We start from the raw sequence: 6,306 nt of genomic DNA, 5'->3' as shown, positions 1-6,306 counted from the left end.
CAAGTAAAGGAGGTAAATGACTCATAGAGTGAACCAAAAGCTTTATTTCATTGATCATGTATAATATTGTTACAAAGTATGTAATTCTATGCTAAGTGTGGAAAGGACGTAGGCTGTGCAATGTTCCAAGGACGCTCTGTTTCGTCGTAGATATCACCCGGATCCTCCCTTTTCGTTTCCGGTGCCGGTTAGCAGGTCTATCCTTTAGCTCTCGGAAATCGACAAGGTAGTACGATCCGTTGTGAAGCACTTTGCTAATGACGAAGGGTCCTTCCCATGGAGATTGCAACTTGTGATCTTTCACCTGGCGAAGGCGGAGAACCAGGTCTCCGGCCATGAACGAGCGATTCCGGACTCGACGACTGTGATAACGTCGGAGCCTGGCTGGTAGATGGCGGAGCGCTGGTCGGCTAAATTCCGAGCTTCTTCGATCGGGTCCACGAGATAGGCTGTACGGCCTCGTCAGTTGTTTCTTCATTATAGGCGGAAACTCGCGGTGAATCGTGGATGATGTCGGAGGGAATCACGGCTTCGGATCCGTATACCGGGAAAAATGGGGTAAACCCTGTTGACTGTTAGGGGTAGTTCGCAAACTCCACAAGACGGCGTCCGGTTCGTCGGCCCAAGCTCCAGCTGCTCGTCGCAGCGGTTCTTCAAGGCGTGGCTTGATTCCGATAATATTAGACCGTTAGCCCTTTCAACTTGACCATTGGATTGTGGGTGAGCCACGGATGCAAGGTCCAATCGGATCCCCATTGTCTCACAATAATCCTTCAATTCTCCCTGAGCGAAGTTTGTGCCATTATACGTGATTATGCTTGTGTGGGATGCCGAATCTCATCACGAGGCTGCGAGACAAATTTTAGTGCCGTAGCACCGTCGGCTTTTCTCATCGGCTTTGCCTCGATCCACTTGCTGAATTTGTCAACGGCGACCAAGAGGTATTCGAAACCGCCGGGAGATGATCTTTTTAACTTACCAACCATATCGAGCCCCCGGACCGCAAATGGCCGGGTGATAGGTATGGTCTTCAGCTCTTGGGCTGGAGCGTTTGGTTGAGTAGCGTAGTACTCGACAACCTCGGCAGGTCTTGACTATCTTGTCGGCATCTTCTTTAGGCTGTGAGCCAGTAAAAGCCTAGCCGAAAAGCTTTTGCAACGAGTGACCTGGGAGCGGCATGATGCCCGCAATCCCCTGCGTGGATCTCTCTGAGGATTTCAATGCCATCTTGATTAGAGACGCATTTGAGAAACACCCCTGTTGCGCTTCGTTTGTAGAGCTGTCCATCAACAATTGTGTAGGATCTTGCTCGTCTGATGATCTGTCGTGCGAGGACCTCGTCCTCCGGCAACTTCTGATCGATGAGGTAGTCCAGGAAAGGCTGCGTCCAGGCCGGAATGATAGCCATCACTTCTCTAGCCGGAGATACTGCCACCTCTGGATTTTCCGGGTTAGCGCCCTTCACCGAGGGTATCCGTAAATGCTCCAGGAAAATTCCGGGCGGAATTGGCTTCCTGCCGGATCCGAGCTTGGATAGCATATCTGCCGCTGCATTGTCGTCTCTCCGGACATACTTGACTTCGTATCCTAGAAAGCATTTGGCGATCTCGTCAACTTCGTCTCGGTAAGCCGCCATGACGGAATTTACGGCGTTCCAGGTTCCGGCTACTTGCTGTGCCACCAGGTCGGAATCTCCGCGGCGAGATAATGTGCTTGATCCCTATTTCCTTAGCGATGCGCGATCCGTGTAGTAGAGCCTCGTACTCCGCCATGTTGTTTGTAGCTTCGAAGTGGATGCGCAAAGCGTACTTGCAGTTCTTCTCCGGTAGGGGACTTCAGGGTGACTCCGGCTCCTGAGCCTTGATGCTGCTTGGATCCATCGAAGTGCATAACCCATGTCTCTGGTTCCGGCTCCAGACTAGCATCCGGAGCTTCTGTCCAATCTGCAACGAAATCTGCCAAGACCTGTGATTTGACCGCGGTCCTGGCTTTGTAGCTGATATCGAAGGCGGATAATTCAATGCCCCATTTTGCTGTGCGTCCTGTTGCGTCAGCGTTGTTGAGAATCGTTGACAGCGGAGCCTTGCTCACGACTGTTTGCTTGGATGTTCTTGGAAGTAATGTCTCAGCTTCCTGCTGCCCGAGGAATACTCCGTAGGCTAACTTCGAAAGTGAGGGTAGCGGCTGTTTGGATTCCGTAAGGACCTCGCCGATATAGTAAGCTGGCCTTTGGACTCCATATTCGTGACCTTCTTCCTGTCGTTCCACCACGATGACGAGGCTGATGACCACTGTTGGTGGCTGCCAGGTAAAGGAGCATAGGCTCTGACTCTCCTGGAGCTGCTAGGATAGGCGGGGAGGTAAGTATCTCCTTCAACCCTTGTAGTGCTGCATCCGCTGCCTCGTCCCAGACAAACTTGTCTGTTTTCTTCAATAGCTTGTATAGGGAAGTGCCTTCTCGCCAAGACGGCTAACAAACCTGCTGATTGCTGCGACACAACCAGTGAGCCGTTGCACATCTTTGAGACAAGTTGGCCTTTTTATGCACAAAATTGCCTTGATTTTTTCCGGGTTCACTTCAATGCCCCTGTTAGAGACAATGAAGCCAAGGAGTTTTCCGGCTGGCACGCCAAAGACGCACTTCAGCGGATTCAACATCATCTTGTACCGACGGAGATTCTCAAAGGTTTATGTGAGGTCGCTGATCAAGTCGGATCCTTTCCGAGTCATGACCGCGATGTCGTCGACGTAGGCGTGTACGTTCCGGCCGATCTGGTCCTTCAAGCACCGCTGCATCGTACGTTGGTAGGTGGCACCTGCGTTTTTCAAGCCAAAGGGCATAGTAACATAGCGGTAAGTGCCAAATGGGGTGATGAACGAGGTCGCCTTTTGGTCGGACTCCTTCATCCGGATCCGGTGATACCCGGAATACGCATCAAGAAAACACAGAAGTTCCGCCCCTGCCGTCGAATCAATGACTTGGTCAATGCGCGGTAGGGGAAACGGATCTTTCGGGCAATGTTTGTTCAAGCCAGAGTAGTCGATGCACATTCTTAGTATTTCAGTATTCTTTTTGGGTACAAGGACGGGATTTGCGACCCAATCAGTATGGATTACTTCTATTACAAAACCTGCCTCTAGTAACTTTGCTAATTCCATTCCTATGGCGCGGCGCTTCTTATCTCCAAAGCGTCGCATAGCTTGCTTCACCGGTTTAGCCCCCGGGTTTATGTTGAGGTAGTGCTCGGCGAGTTCCCTTGGTACTCCGGACATGTCAGAAGGTTGCCATGCGAAGATATCCATGTTAGCGCGGAGAAACTCGACGAGCGCGTCTTCCTATTTGGGGTCCATGTTGGCTCCGATTGAGACTTGCTTGGTAGCGTCATCTTCCTTGAAGTTGACTTTCTTGGTCTCTATCGCGGCCTCGAAGGAGTTTTTATGTTCGGAGATCTGCTTCTTGGTGGTCCGCATTTCATTCGGATCCACCGCGGCTCGTAGCCTTTCGGCTCTTCTCCGGATATCACGGACTCGCGAAGGCGGCTTCGCCCAACTCGCACTCATGAGCCTTTTTGTAGTCTCCGGTTATGGTGATCATACCGTTAGGACCCGGAATCTTGAGCTTGTTGTAGATATAGCACGCTCTTGCGTGGAACTTGTGGTAGGTGGGCCTGCCGAAGATGACATGGTAGGAGCTCTTGATGGGCACAACTTCAAAAGTGATCTTCTCTTCGCGGAAATTGTGAACATCGCCGAAAGCCACGGGAAGTGTGATGCTGCCGAGGGAGTTCGCCTTCTTACCCGGAACCACGCCGTGAAATTCAGTGTTGCTGTGTTTGAGCTGTTCCTTGGTGAGGTTCATCCGCTCCGAGTCTCCAGGTACATGATGTTCAAGCTGGCTCCACCATCCATGAGGCACTTGGAGAAGTCATACCCGTCTATGCGGGGACTTACAACCAAGGCGTAGTATTCTTTTGGCACAATGGCGGGATGATCCTCCCTGTCAAATGTGCACGGAACTTTCGACCACCTGACATACTACGGCACAGCCGGAACTGTGGCGTTCCCCTTCTTCATCAACTTATCAGGTTTCTTCTATTGAAACTATATTTTTATTCGGTCACATCATATGTGCTTTACTTGGAGCGTCTGTGTGCTTTTATTTTTGTTTATGTTTGAATAAAATCGGATCCTAGCAATCCTTGTTTGGGAGAGAGACACGCTCCGCTTTTTCATATGAACACTTGTTCTTCGTTTTACTTTTAATGTTCAATGATAAAAGTTGGAAGCTACATCACTTATGGTTATTTGGTTGGAAACAGAAAATGCCTCATATTGTCTTGAATAATTTGACACTTGGCAATTGTTTTGAGCTCTCAAGTAGATCATGATTAAGTTTTTTCATGTAGTTTAAACCTATTAGTGGAGAACTACTGTAGAGCTTGTTGAAATTGGTTTGCATGATTGGTCTCTCTTAAGGTCTAGATATTTTCTCGGTAAAAGTGTTTGAGCAACAAGGAAGACAAGTGTAGAGTATTATAATGCTTGCAATATGTTCTTATGTAAGTTTTGTTGTACCGGTTCATACTTGTGTTTGCTTCAAACAACCTTGCTAGCCAAAGCCTTGTACTGAGAGGAAATGCTTCTCGTGCATCCAAAACCTTGAGCCAAAACCTATGCCATTTGTGTCCACCATACCTACCTACTATGTGGTATTTTCTGCCATTCCAAAGTAAATTGCTTGAGTGCTACCTTTAAACAATTCAAAATTTATCACCTCTGATTTGTGTCAATGTTTAATAGCTCATGAGGAAGTATGTGGTGTTTATCTTTCAATCTTGTTGGGCAACTTTCACCAATGGACTAGTGGCTTCATCCGCTTATCCAATAACTTTGCAAAAAGAGCCGGCAATGGGATTCCCAGATCCCAAATTAATTAACCTAAATAGACACTCCTCCATGGTATGTGATTGTTGGACGGCACCCGAAGGATTCGGTTAGCCATGGCTTGAGAAAGCAAAGGTGGGGAGGAGTGTCATCATAATAAAACTAAAATAAAAAGGCACTCCTTCATGGTATGAGATTGTTGGCAGTGCACCCGAGGATTCGGTTAGCCATGGTTTGTGAAAGAAAGGTTGGAAGGAGTGCCACCCAAAAATAAAAATAATTCATGGGAGCCGCTCTTTGAAGGTTTGTCTGGCAAGGGGGTTAGAGTGCCCACTACCATTCGTTGACAACAACAAACACCTCTCAAAATTTTACTTTTTATGCTCTCTATATGTTTTCAAAATCAAAGCTCTAGCACAAATATAGCAATCAATGCTTCCCTCTGCGAAGGGCCTTTCTTCTACTTTTATGTTGAGTCAGTTTATCTACTTCCTTCCACCTTAGAAGCAAACACTTGTGTCAACTATGCATTGATTCTTACATACTTGCATATTTGCATTCATCATATTACTTTGTGTTGACAATTATCCATGAGATATGCATGCACTACAAGAAAATACCCCGTACAGCTATACATACTTAGCAACGCCATAACTATCCGTTGCATTCTTTTTTGGGTAGATACAGATATATGTGTTGGAGCCACATCTGTTATTTAGTCTACAGATTGCATTGTATCCAAGGAATTATCAAATTATGAGATCCCAGCCCACTAAGCACGATAGGCTTTTAACCCACCAACAACGAACGCACCAAGGTATATTCCCACTTCCCTATCTTCCCCATAACCTAGCCGCCTCCCTCCACTACAAAATTAAGGGCGCCTCTCAGGTCTCAGCCATTGGCGAGCAGGCCTCCCTCGCCGGTGACGAGTGGCGGCCGGTGATGGGCACACATGTTCCATTACACTGCCTCCTCTTGTTAGGATCGGGAGCGAGATCTTCTCGAAGGGCTAATCGGGCAGCCAAGATTGATTTGGGGTACTCCATGATGCAATGTTTTCTTGAAGATTCACGACGGCAACATATACCACGGAGGCCGCGGCGGAGCAAGGGAACGTCAGAAGTTCGTCATTGCGGTGTGATTTCCTTTTTTCCCCTGTCAAATCCATCTCCACTTTTCCTTTGGCTTACCGTGTTCTCCATTTTTCTAGGTATTTTTGTGCATCCTTGCCGTCGGCTGCTTCTCGTCTGCATTTACTTTTTGCTATTTGGATTGGTTAGATACCAATCGGCTCAAGCTAATGGGATATTATGTTATAGTTGGCCACTCACCATTATTGACACGGACAGTACATATAGATGATATTCGTCTAGCTGTTTTATTTTCTGCAATAGTAGTGAGTTTCCATGGTTTCATCCT

Source organism: Lolium rigidum, chromosome 3, assembly GCF_022539505.1.
Source record: "Lolium rigidum isolate FL_2022 chromosome 3, APGP_CSIRO_Lrig_0.1, whole genome shotgun sequence".
In the NCBI taxonomy this organism is placed as follows: Eukaryota; Viridiplantae; Streptophyta; class Magnoliopsida; order Poales; family Poaceae; genus Lolium; species Lolium rigidum.
The sequence above is the reverse complement of the archived record's forward strand: the minus strand, read 5'-3'. Positions refer to the sequence as shown.